We start from the raw sequence: 14,139 nt of genomic DNA, 5'->3' as shown, positions 1-14,139 counted from the left end.
GCAAAAAAAAAAAAAAAATGAATCTGCCAGGGACACCTCCTCGAGCCTTCACCTTGTAAAATGTTGGTCCTGGAAGCTGTCCAAAGTCGGCCTGTACATAGGTTTCATCATCCATAAATATACACCAACTGGACTTGGTCAGCAGGTTGTCATGCAGCTTTCGAGCACGGGTTCTAGCTACGGTATTCTACTTGAGTGATTGATTTGGTTGCCTACTGGCGCGGTAAATTCGCTGCACTGTACGACGGACGGAATTATACTTTTTACTAAAAATCGCGATCGGACATATTTGGGTTGCTTCTGACGAATGTCACGATCTTCCAATGGAGCTGACGGTTGGCAATTCCACTCTGGCGTTTACTTTGAGGCTTACGATTCGTCGTATAAGTTTCCTTGTACGTTTTGAGCACGCGGCATACGGTGTTTCTATGCTAAAGACACTTTAGCCAGGAAAAATCACACTTCTACGCTCCTCTTGCATAGTGACTGTATTCAAAACAAGTGCATTTTATGAACTGAAATAATGCACTATTATTGTTACTGTTGTTGTCAATAGGCCTTTAAATGGATGATTTTTTGGCCCCTCGAAAATATTCCTTTTGAAGGCTAAAATACGAAAAAATCCAGACACGAAAATCTTGTTGGGGCTTAAAATGCGCTTTTTGTTTTCATATTTCAATGTAACAGCTATACATTAGTAGGTCGGCCCATCATCTTTTGCACGAGCCCTGTTCCCTCTTGTATGGCTGTCAAATTGCATTACCGTAGTTCCACCCTTTTTCTTCAGTATGTGCTTCACAATTGACCAGTATTCCTCAATTGGCCTTAGTTCCGCCGTAGTGGCAGGATTCATCTCCTTGGGAAACAATTGTGACGCCATTTTCGCTGTACCACTGTTTGGTGGAATTTGAGTCGTGGCAGCTGACCAAATCCGGCCAGAATAGGCAACCGACCTCATGCTGTCTCTTCCGTAGGCACTCCTTTTGGTAAATTTGCTGGTTCATAGTCCCAGAAGTAACGAAAGTTTCGCCCATAACTGCAGATTGCTTGGCAGACAAGAACCTTTTGGGGGAATTTTAACTTCTTTTTAATTTTACATTCTTTCGGTCAACCGAGGTATAACATTCCTGCCCAGGAATTTGATCGAAAACTGTCAGGAGTGGATAGACCGGGATTTTCGTTTCGAGCGTGCAAGATTGAATCACGACGTGCTTGATCCGGTGAAACCATGATGTAAACAAATGAACTTATCCTGACAACCAATGCCTACTATGTTTCCATACACTCTTAGCTTGATTCGTTGAATTTTTTGCCAACGATAATAATAATGAGGTTCCCAGAAATGAAGTGATGTATAATTTCTACGAAGATCCCAAAACATTAATACAGTTCCCACTTCTACGCAGTTTTCTGAATTTCTCCAAAGCTCCCTGAGTTTCTAAGAACTTGTCTGAAGTTATCAGAATTTCTACTAAGTTTCGTTAATTTCTACGATGTTTCCTGAAATTCTTAGAAGTCCTTGAAGTTTTACAAAGTTCCCTGAGGTTTAAGAAACATTCTTGAACTCTTGGCCTGGTCTTACTATGCTATCGATTAAAAGTCGATATAATATAAATTATCATTACATTAACATTAAGAAAAGTATACATTCATAAAAATCAATAAAAAATAAAAAGTAACCGCAAAAAAGCTTGACAAAATACCAATGTATAAAAAAACACCCAAAATTTCCGGGAGAGGGTGGGGGATTAGATAATGCTGAAGAGGGCCTGGCCCCCTTGGCACCTTCCTTACCTACGCCAATAGAGGATGCAAAAGGATTATGTCAAGAATTTTCTCCTAATTTAGAAATTCATGTACACGGCGAATGAGAACGACTCAAATTTGAGTTTAGTTCACTCATAATCGCCAAAAGTGCAGGAACTCAGCGATGAGTAAAATTTGTCCCATGGTTTCCTGTGGAAAACCTAAAAAATCTGCCGGAAAATGAGGAAATTGACGAAAATTTTATTCAGTCTCGGAGTAGTACCAATAGACTGAGTGAATCCAATCTTTACTTTTCTCAAATTCGGGAATTTTTCCCTGGAAAATCCTGGAAAAACCTGGGAAAACATTAGGCAAATTAACTCATCGCTGAGTTCCTGCACTTTTGGCGATTATGAGTGAACTAAACTCAAATTTGAGTCGTTCTCATTCGCCGTGTAGCTTTTTGCAACTTTCAAGTAATTTTTTTCAAAACTTAAAGCGACTTTACATATGTTTTGTTATGTTTAAATGATCATTAGTAAAATTAAAATATTTTGTCAGGCTGGATCTCGGATTGGGAGTGTGTGAGAGTGGCAAATTTTCTATTAACCTGTTTCAACTCTCTCTTCGGTGAGAAGAAGAACAGCGCAATCGAGCTGACCACTGTAGAGCACCACGGAACGAGATGGTTTTATGACAGGTGGGCAGGAACTCACGGTCTCCCAGTGTTGGTGAGTTCTTTGCCGTTAATGTTCACGAAAAGTTCACTATTTTGCCATACAGAAATTCAAAACAAAATAACTTATGGGCGGATTTTGGACAGTTTTTGACCTGTTTCACCCAACCGGAAGGTGTATGCTGGTCGCAAATGCCGTGCCAAACTGATTTCCTATGCAATTTATCAATCTTTGATGTGAAACGAAGAGCATTTCTTATAGCAAAACTTGCCATAACAAAATAGCCATAGTTCATTTTAGTAAACACACTAATACTTCTTCCTTGTGTGTCACCTTTGTATTAAGCTCCTAGACTACAGAGTACCGCCGTTGACGTCGTGTTACACCAGTCAGATGTTTGTTTGATTATAAACAAAAATAAATCAGGGATAATCACAAATTCTGTAAGTTAATATGAGGCAGGGGGTCTCAACATTTTTTACAGTTTCTTATAATGGGGGGAGGGTGGTAGACATTTTCTAACATAAGATATTATATTGTGTATCCAATAATTCAATCTTAATCGTGTTTATTTTGTAAGATATTCCATCGAATATTTCAAAAGTCTGTATATAGCTTGTGAATGCGTAAGATATTTCGGAGTCTTCCTCCCTCCTATGTAGGAAAACGAAAGGAAATGCCTCCTCCCTAAGTGCTTACGTAAAAAACCCATAAACTCCATGTATTAATTTTTTTAAAGAGCGTGACGGTTCACGTTACATAATATTTGAATGGAATCTAACATGGAAATGTTCACAACTATGAACATTTAGGTTCCTTCTTAACATTTTAGAGAGAGGGAGATGTCAAATTAATGTATTTTATTTATTAAACTAATAATCTCTCAAAAAACATTTCATATTTTGTGGATGACCCCTTACAGTAAAATGAAAATGATATATGTTTAAATTAAAGCAATATTCGAAATCCTCCCCGTGGTGACTCACCCCAGTGGGGCAATCTCTGCGGGGATTTTCACTGACAATTCAAGCGCTCCGTCTCTCGAAACTGGTGCTAGTGCCAAGGCCAACGCACGAGAGAGCGTTTGTATCACACTCGAGTGAGGTGAGCTGTACATGCGAGTGCAATATTATTTTCATCTCCTCACTTTGCTTACACTGCGGAGAATAGTAACTCTGGGTGCTAAACTCGTGTTTTTCTTCTAAAATGCGGAAAGTATTGTAATCGCGCAGATTTAAATTTAACTAAAAGATTATCTGAGAATGAAATGGCATGCGTTAAGTTCAGATGCAAAACAAACTGATGCATGTAAGAGGTCGTTCACTTACTACGGGGCGAGGGGAGTCTAGGTATTTATTATTTTTCGGATTTGTGAGAAAAAAAATCAAGAGGGTTGAAAAATCTCGAATTAGTCTTACGTAATTAATGGACGGCCCCTAAATAATAGAAATCAAGAGCCACATGTGAAAAGGGCATACAAGCTTTTTGTAAACAAACCTTTGTATGCCCTTTTCTCGCCAACCGACGGTCGCTCACGCAAACCAACAACATCATCGGGAAGGGGAAAGCTTCCCCTACCCGCTAATGTTAATGGTTTGCGTTGATGTCATATGGGTGGCGAGAAAAGGTCATAGGAAGGTTTGTTTACAAAAAGCTTGTATGCCCTTTTCACATGTTGTTCGTGAAATATGCATATTGATACTAGTATAGACACATCGAACACCATAGCACAAGCTCAAGTTTTCAGTTGCGAAATCTAGAAGTTGTGGATCCGAAGTCCGAAAGAACCTGCAATTTTAATAAAGGTCAAAATAATATAAATGGCATTAAGCTTGATCAGCAGTACTCGATATAATCATGTATGAAGTAGGACTACATTATAATGCATTATATACCGTCGCAATTAATATTTATTGCAATTTTGACAAAGGTTATCATACCACATTCATTTTTGAAATGTTTTTTTTTTATTTTGATTAATTTGAAACGATGCTAGCAACCTTGTGAATCAGCTCAAATAAATACACACACCGTCTGAGACTGTGCCAGTAAAATAGGATTGGTAGTGTGTTTGTTCGACTCTTTCCACCATTTTCACCGTTGTTTGACAATGATGATGACGTCAAACATTTTGCATCGTTCAAGAATGTGAGAATAAAAGAGACAACTAGCCTAACATTGCCAGGCCAATGTACTGAGAATACCCCAAACGGAAAGTGATTGTACGGCGCCGGGGTAAACGATTGACGTTTCCGCGTTTTAACGATGTTCGCTCGAAAATTTTATGCAAATACCGAATAAGGGGCTGTTCATAAACTACGTAGACAGTTTATTTTGGATTCTTGACCCCCCTCCCTCTGCGTAGACAATTGTCCATACAAAATTTTTAAAATTTGTATGGACCGTGGATAATTGTCACCCCCCCCCCTCTAAACTGTCTTCGTAGTTTATGAACAGCCCCTAACTTTGTTTTGACTTCGTGAATTTTTAAAGCATATCCCATGAATCTGAATTGAACAACTACAATTCACATATAATTAGAAATTTGTGTTTTACTTAAGTTGTGATGTGTCCGGGGATTTTTGTTGTTGCAGACCTTATTCGAGACAATTGTGTGTGTTTGTGTGTGTGCGCGCGCACGCGCGTGTTGTGTGTGTGTGTGTGTGTGTGTGTGTGTGTGTGTGTGTGTGTGTGTGTGTGTGTGTGTGTGTGTGTGTGTGTGTGTGTATTCCCTCTAGCCCTCACTGGTCGGCAGTGTTGTTATGGAAGAACTCTCCCTACAATGTCGTATTTATGGTCATTGTAGACAGCTTTAGTCCGGAAGCTAGAAAGTGATAGCTCTATTGCAGATCCAGCAACCCATTTCAGTCTGGAGAGTCACGCCCATTCCGAGGTTACTTTCACTTACAATAAGCCCCGCATGTATGCATCACCGTTATCAAATGAATATTGGTATTACATACAAGGACGTTGTTTACCCCCCTGACGATAATAGGTTAAGGTATTGCCGAAGCCAACTTTTCCCCTATTTAGTTTATGTTTTTTTTAATTGTGAAATATGTTTGGACTGGTCTCACCATGTTAATTTGATCCTCCAATCCATAGGTAATTTTGATTTTCTCTAAGCTTTGCATTTCATTTTGTGATGCACCTTTGTCGCAATAGGGTTAACTACCCCATTTTCGGCCTATTAAGCACAACCCGCACTTAGTTGTTCTTAATCTAGTGCAGTTTAGCACCAAACGGAATTTTATTATTACTGATGACTTCCAAATTTATTTACCTTTCCTCGTACCGTAAGATTTGATAAAGAGAAACCAATCGTTGAGATATTGTCAAAAGTCTAACACTACTTCTTGACGCCAAACTCGGCCTACGGATTCTAAACTCGGCCTAACGCATTGAAACGCCATTGAAACGCCAATTAATTCACTTCGGCCTATTCAATGAAGATAAAAATTTAATCGGTCGGAGCGCTTCTTTTGTTTTTGGGAATAATGGGTGAAAAACTGCATATCACGCGTTCTCATTGACTTCGTTTGGTAGCTTATTAACTTAAGTATCGTACCAAACGCATAATTGACATGTTAACTCTGAAATCATGGATTTATTTGAAGTTTTCTGCTCGATAGGCCCAAAATGGGCGATTAGGCCGAAGTAGTTCTCTACCCTACTTCCTTTAATGAACACAAATTTTCTTGCATGGCTTTGGTCATCTGGGAGGAGGTTCGCGTCTAGTGCTTTCCCCTGGAACAGTTCGCGACCACCAACTGCCATCCGTCCAGTCTTGGGCGTATCCAGCGAGGCATCTTTCATATTGCTCGCAATCTCCGACACCGGTGAGAGACCAGCAGCCGAGAACTTTTGCAACCGGAAAACTTGCTGATTCACGGCAACGTCGGCCACCGAATCACCACCAAAACTCGCGACGGACACATTATCAACACGTTCCCGAGTTAATTCACCAATCCGACCGATCTCTCAATAAAACTACACGACGAAAGTGTAGCATTTGAACTCGGAGAACCGGGCTCCCGGGAGGCAATGAAAATCGACACCGAACAATTGAACTGAATCTACGTTGTATATTTTGGAGGTTAGATTCAAGGCCAACCGAGCCACTCAAGGCAAACACAAAGGCAAAACACGATTTATCACTAAATGATAACTTTATGCACCCTTGAAACTAAATTTCAGCACACAAATTAACAACTTTAAAGCCAAAATGTGTTTAATTCGCTTACGAAAAATACGCAGCAAAAGAAAAACACGTCAGCTTTCAAGCGAGGCCTACTGCGATCTCCAGACCATATTCGAGACAATTGGGTTTAAACACTAGTTTTTCAATGATCCATCAAAAATGGCGGACACGTGACCTCAGACCTTAACAATACTTTTAGAAACCTTACCATCCATTCCTTTCTCAAACCCAGCCAATCAATGCCGTGATATCTCAGTCTACGGGTTGAAGGAAAATTACACTGTCCACCTTGATTAAACCTTCATTGTGTGTGTACATAAATGGTCATCGTTCTTTATTTCTATTAATTTCTTTTTTATTTGTTCGGCGCAATTTATAAATACTTCGTCTGCATTCAACATTTGTAATCTGATTTTTATTTGCTAGCTGCTCCCAATTCCGGGCAAAATTACATTTTTTTTTTCATAATTGAAATTTAACGTGATATATCATATACCCATATATGGGGCTTAACAGATTTGTTTCACTTTTTTTGTTTGTTCATTTCAATTGATGGTTATCTGTTTACCATAAAGTGAAATTAATTCATTTCGAATTGATCATTGGGTTTTGGGTTCGTTGCTCAAGCCCTCTAACCCCCCATTTTCCCCTCTTTCATCCACACATCGGGTATATTGTCGCAAATATTTACATCTCATCCATTTTCCGTGTGTACTTTCGAAGGCTTTGCGATGCGAAATGATGAACTAGCCATTTTGCTTTACTCTGTTTGATCAATCGTTATTAATTTTTGAATGAATGCTGAGTTGTGTGCTGGAGCATAAATGATGTAGGCCAAGTTGCAAATGCTCATATCGTATTGAAATATGATTTTTGGAATAATGAATTCGGTAGATGCATGCGATCATTGTTTTAGGCCGATGCTATAGCGTTGAAACGAATGTAAGGAGTAATAGGGCAAATGGCTTTAATGTTGGCCTAGGAATCTAAGATTCTAAAATCTGCTATTTATCAATTTTATCTAGATGAAAACGTCATTGGGACGGTACTAATGGATAATTTTGGTCGCTATTGAAAATTTAGTAGATTGCTGAATTTATGTATAGGCCCAAATGAGGGGCATTTAGGCCGACATTACATCCATTTCCCCTATCATCAATGGAATGGAAATTCCTATTATTAATATTATTCCTTACATTCGTTTCAACACTTTGCTCGCCTCTTCGCTTCTCTTTACTCTCGCTATGGTATCGGCCCTACTGGTGAAGATGTTGCATTGACACATACAGCTATACAGCTTTCTAGGAGTGATTTTATGATCGCTGAGTGAGAGAGTGAGTGAGTGGGTGAGTGAGTGAGTGAATGAAATATATAAAATCGCTAAAATCGGCAGGTCTTATGTGTCAAACACATACTTTACAAATGTATCTTACATATAAAAATAGGATCAGAGTAAATCTAATGATTTCATAATTCCACAACACATTTTTTTAAATTTGAAATGAGTATTTGCAACCTCGGTTGTAGTTTTCAATGAATCGATTTTTTACCAACTATAAATTGTGTGAAATAAATCAGCTTCATGAGTTTCGAACTTATTGAGGTAGTTTAATGTGTACTAGAAAGCAATTTTGGGAGAGAAATGATTACACAAAAGTATTTTAATGGAACAGTTTTATGCTTTTCATGTTTATTTTCAAAAAATATTCTTTTCATTTTCTTTCGGGAGTTTACCTGCTTTGTGTTGACGAATGGAACTGGATTTTTTTGTAAACTGTTTGTTGCCCGGTTTATACGATTCTATTCGGCGTTCAACTCACTTGAACCATAGAGGTAGCTCTAAGACTAGTAGGTCCCGAAGAAACGTGCTCAACTTTTTGGCTCAGCTCTGGTACTATCTTCGGTCCCGATGCACCCCTCGAAACAAAGGAAAATCCACGAACCCCTCATTTTATCTGTCAAACTTTCCTAGAGAATCAAAACAAACATAGTGTAGTACTAGAATTCCGACAAGATTGGGACACGTTAATCGTTTGCTTGGGACCAATAGGCTAATCAAGTAGTGAGACAATTTCAAATCGATAGTTTCGTATTGATTGTTGCTTGAACTGCGAAATAGACGACCAGATCGATGTCAAACATTCTGCTTTCCTTTTCAAGTCACTTGATAATCGACCATCAGATCGAGAGCAAATGAATCATATCGTCAGGTCATTTACCACAGAGATGGCGCTGTTCCACTGATAGGAAGCTGGTACGGAACGTGACAATCAATTTGCTGTCAAATCAGAGCCAGTTTCTGATTGGTCGGTTTGACAGTAGCAATCGTGGAATAAAAAGGACAGAGGGATTGCATTAATATGGCTGGCAGTGATGCCGAAATCAATGTTGAAGTCAATGGCGTTGTTAGTTGTTTATACTTGCGAAAGGAAAGTAGAACAATTGTGTGCACTGCGTGTTTTAAGCGATGGATATTGGTGTTTGTTTATGGTTGTTTTTATTTAGTTGAGCAAAAATGATGCAAGCTGCTAGACTGCGGTAGAAACTCCGAATAAAATCCAAAATAAAAAAGAACAAATATTTTACATTCCTGGCCAGGGCATTAAAAACAGAGGAGTGAGAAGTTCGATTGTCAAATTCCGTCCCGGGTAGGAAGTAATGAAAATCCCCATGCGGAAATTCGATGCATATTCAGGTAAAAAAAGTGAACGACAACCTAAAGAAATCAGACAGGGACTTTGTCGTTCAGTTTTTTCCCGGGTATTATTGTTAAACAAGCTTCAATTCAATGAAAACAGTATTTTCTCATACAATCTTTAGAGATGTCCAAAAAGCAACAAAAATTTAGAATCCAAAAGCGAAAATTTTCTCTCACGAGCTCAATCTCTAAACATGCCCAACATGACCAGTTTACGTAGAAATCCCAAGAGCTTCTGGAATTTTGTGAACTCCAAGCGAAAATCGTCAAATATTCCATCATCCGTATTTCTTGGTGATTCGGAGTCTACTTCTATGCTCGAATCTTGTGATCTCTTTTCCCGCCATTTCAGTTCGTTTTTTTTTCGGATTCAGTCGCCAATACAGATCAAATAGAAAGAGCTGCATGCAATGCTTCTGAGGGTCTCATCGATCTGCGTTCATTCGTGATTAGCTCTATAGATGACATCAAGGCTGTTAGAAAGTTGAGGAAATCGGTTTGACCGGGTCCTGATGGTGTACCTGCAATCATGTTTTGCCATTGTGTTGCTGCTTTAACTGATCTTCTTTACCGCTTAGTTGGGCCAAGGAGCTTTTCCTAAAAAATGGAGACATTCCTTTCTGTTCCCTGTTTATAAGAAGGGCGACAAACGTGGCGTGACTAACTACCGTGGTATGACAAGTCTATCTGCAGCTTCAAAATTATTCGAGATCATTGTTAACGATGCAATCTTCTTTCATGTCCAAAGGCTACAAGGCTCAGTAACTCAAACACGGATTTATGCCAGGACGTTTAGTTTCATTAAATTTTTCGGAGTTCGCTTGTATAAATCACTTGGAAAATGAGGCTCTAGTAGATACCGTTAATACTGTACCTGTTACCGCGAGGCAATTAATTTAAAACTAAAACCATAAGATAACCACATAGTTGCATCCCGTTTGCATAGCCCTAGCTGACGTTGATACCAAGGCCAAGAATATGAAATGAAAAGTAGGGCAAAAGGAGCGAGAGCTCGTTTTACATAATCAAACTGCAGTATTTACTTAGGAACGTTTCTGCGTTCAGTAGATAAACACGCCCACGCATGGCATGCTTGCGCATCTAGGTTACGTTTAGCTTTCCCTCTCTGTTTATCCTTAACGAAGGATATAATTATAATGTTTAAACGTTACAAATGTCTCATTCTTATTTGTAGAGCCATATCAGATCTGAGTTACAAAAAGAAATAAACTTACAAGATAACCCGAGAAATCCCAGATCTGAGAGGGCATAGTATATAAGATCCAAATAACACAAATTTACCCTTTCAAGGGCGATCGAAATCCTAGCTAATAGAATAGGCAAAATTAGGTCAAAAGTCCGGTATTGAAAGGGATATGTAAAACCCTGGACAAATCATGTAAAAGTTTTACATAATTATAAGTTGCTAATGCAACACGTAGCCGTAAGATCACTTTGTACAATTTTGTTGAATAAAATTAAGTTTCGTAGGTTACTCCAGATTCTTCTCCTTTTTGAATCCGAAAGAACTTTCGGCCTAGAAGTGAAAACTTCTCTCCTTAACCGGAGAAAAAAGTAGCTCCTAGAATCGAGAAACAGTGTCTGACCTAGTAAGCGAAAGACTCTCCCTAACCGGAGAAGAAAGTAGCTTTTGGCGGCGACATTTCATGGTGGCTCCAGAGAGGAATCTTGGAGGACGTTTTCCGACGTTTTGAGCCCGCGAACTTCCAGTCAGTCGAAATCTGACTGTAAAGAACCGCAAGTTGGCAGTTCCAGTGGGCCTTTGTGCCAAATAGTGTGGCGTTAAGCCAAATAGCAGTCAGTCGAAATCTGACTGTAAAGAACCGCAAGTTGGCAGTTCCAGTGGGCCTTTGTGCCAAATAGTGTGGCGTTAAGCCAAAATACAGTCAGTCGAAATCTGACTGTAAAGAACCGCAAGTTGGCAGTTCCAGTGGGCCTTTGTGCCAAATAGTGTGGCGTTAAGCCAAATAGCAGTCAGTCGAAATCTGACTGTAAAGAACCGCAAGTTGGCAGTTCCAGTGGGCCTTTGTGCCAAATAGTGTGGCGTTAAGCCAAATAGCAGTCAGTCGAAATCTGACTGTAAAGAACCGCAAGTTGGCAGTTCCAGTGGGCCTTTGTGCCAAATAGTGTGGCGTTAAGCCAAATAGCAGTCAGTCGAAATCTGACTGTAAAGAACCGCAAGTTGGCAGTTCCAGTGGGCCTTTGTGCCAAATAGTGTGGCGTTAAGCCAAATAGCTGTCAGTCGAAATCTGACCGTAAAGAACCGCAAGTTAGCAGTTTCAGTGGGCCTTTGTGCCAAATAGTGTGGCGTTAAGCCAAATAGCAGTCAGTCGAAATCTGACTGCAAAGAACCGCAAAGTTGGCGTTTTAAGTGGGCCGTTGAGCCAAAGTGCAAATCTGACAAAGGTCAGATAATTCGAACATTTGGGCTCGTCAAAGCCAAGTAGGCTTATAGCCAAGTGATCTGAAAAGTTTCAGAAAATCCGGACATCGGTGGAAGTGGACATGAACGATTTGCAAAAAGAAATTGATGAATTGGTCGAGTATTTCAACGAAATCGACATTCAGGTTGCAAAATTAAAAAAGTAAAGAAATAAAAAAAGTGGCTAAATGAACCCTTTCCAAAGGGAGTGTATTGTGTAAGCAAGGCGTTTCCAGTGACCTTGTGGCGCGGTACCGATAAAGAAAAAGTGTTCCGGCAACATATTAGCAAATTCACTTTACACCACGCCACAAAGAAGTAGCTCAAGCCAGAGTAATAAAACGCCGCACTTTCCCACGGCTGAAGGCCAGAAGCAGACCACAAGCAACAAGGCTACAAGTTCATCAAATCCGGACTCCCACGGCTGAAGGCCGAAAATATCACAAAAGCTATAGGCCAACCGAAATCCTAGAAGGACGTCCAGTGGCAAGGAGCAGACCAATGGCGAGCTGCTAGGCCATTAATATCAACAAAGTTCAGATTAAAGTGTGAGTAAAATCAGAGTTGACGCTATTATATTATCAGATAGAAATTTATAAATTAAAAAAAAAAAACAAGATGAGTGAAAAATTTGTTGTTAATAAAAACGGACACTGTCGTCTTTGTTTTGAGAAAGACGACAGTGATAACATGGTGGCCTGCGACGATTGCGATCGCTGGTTCCACCTGACCTGTGTAGGATTAGATCACATACCGAAGAAAAAAGAGCCTTGGACATGTACAAAATGTACTAAGATTAGAGTCCATTTGGCTACTCAGGAAGAGCAAATACAAACTCTTCAAAACAGGAAAGAATACAAGACTAATGCAGATAGCCAAGTAGAAGCTTTCGAAGCGATCATTAAAAAAATTAATGGTATCAATGTTAGCGGACAAAACACAACGGAAAAATACATTTTAAGACAGTCATTACTGGAGTTGCCATATTTTGATGGAAACTTCAAAGCTTGGCCAAGATTTAAAAAAACATACCTCGAAACCACACAGCGGGGAAATTTTTCGGACCTTGAAAATCTACACCGTATACAGAAAAGTCTAAAAGGAGATGCATTGCGCGCGGTTAGCGCACTTCTTCTCGACTCCGATAATGTGGATTTGATAATACGAAAATTAGAGGACCAATTTGGAAGTGTAGAATTGGTTTATTCTGGATTATTGCAAGAGGTTCTTGCAACTAGAAATCCTCGTTTTGAAACCCCAAAAACAATGGTGGATTTCATCTCTGCAATTGGGAATTTGGTAATTAATATGACGTGTCTTGATCATAAGGAATATCTAAATGATCAAAGATTAATTAGAGATCTGGCGGGAAAATTACCCAATGGGCTGCATCAACAATGGTTGATGCATGTAAATGAAAATAAGACATTGTCAACTATATTAAATCCATTTATCGCTCCAACGCTATGTGATTTCTATGAATGGTTAAAGCCCCAAGAAAAACTGGCTACAATGTTGATAGCTGATAAGGGGATTAAAAATGAAAAGTTTTCCAGATTGGAAAGACCCGATAGAGTGAACTACCACAGTACAGGGTATCCTAAGTGCCTTAAGTGTGGACAAAATCACCGATTAACAGGATGCAATGAATTTAGAGGATTGTCTTCCGAAGAAAGAAGACAGTTTATAATGAAGAAGAAACTTTGTTTTTCATGTTGCAATCCAAATCATCTATTAAAGGATTGTAGAGTAGCACGACCATGCAATATTGACGGATGTACCAGTAAACATAATCGATTGCTACATCCAAGAACTGATAAAAAAGAAAAATTAAGGAAAAGTTCTGAAACCACTATTGCGTCTGACAAAGTAAACTGTCACGTACAAAAACACAACATGGTGTATTATCAAATTTTGCCTGTTACTTTGAACAACGGAAAAGACAGTTTAAAAACTCACGTATTTTTCGATTCAGGTTCATCGGTAAGCTTAATTCATAATAGCGTAGTTGAACGATTGAATATTTCAGGATTTAATAAGCCTATGACTATAGCTTGGACAAACGGAGAGGTCCAAGAAGAAACTAAGAGTATGACCGTTCAAGTCCATATCAAAGGTGAAAACGAGAAATCGTTTTTGCTTAAGGATTTACGTACAATTAATGAACTGGCTTTACCCATGCAATCTATTGATTCAAAACAAATACAAGAACAGTTCCCATATCTAAAGGGAATAGAACTGCAATCTTACGATAAGGCAGTCCCAACGATATTATTAGGATTACCACATGCATATCTCTTTAAGGGTATTGAAGAAAGATCGCGTGGATTTTCTGAACCTATTGCCAAGAAAACAAAGTTGGGATGGGTTATAT

This window comes from Ochlerotatus camptorhynchus, unplaced genomic scaffold (assembly GCF_037179485.1).
Source record: "Ochlerotatus camptorhynchus isolate MF236.1 unplaced genomic scaffold, CSIRO-AGI_Acam_v1.1 ptg000232l, whole genome shotgun sequence".
NCBI lineage: Eukaryota > Metazoa > Arthropoda > Insecta > Diptera > Culicidae > Ochlerotatus > Ochlerotatus camptorhynchus.
Note: the sequence above shows the minus strand (reverse complement) of the source record.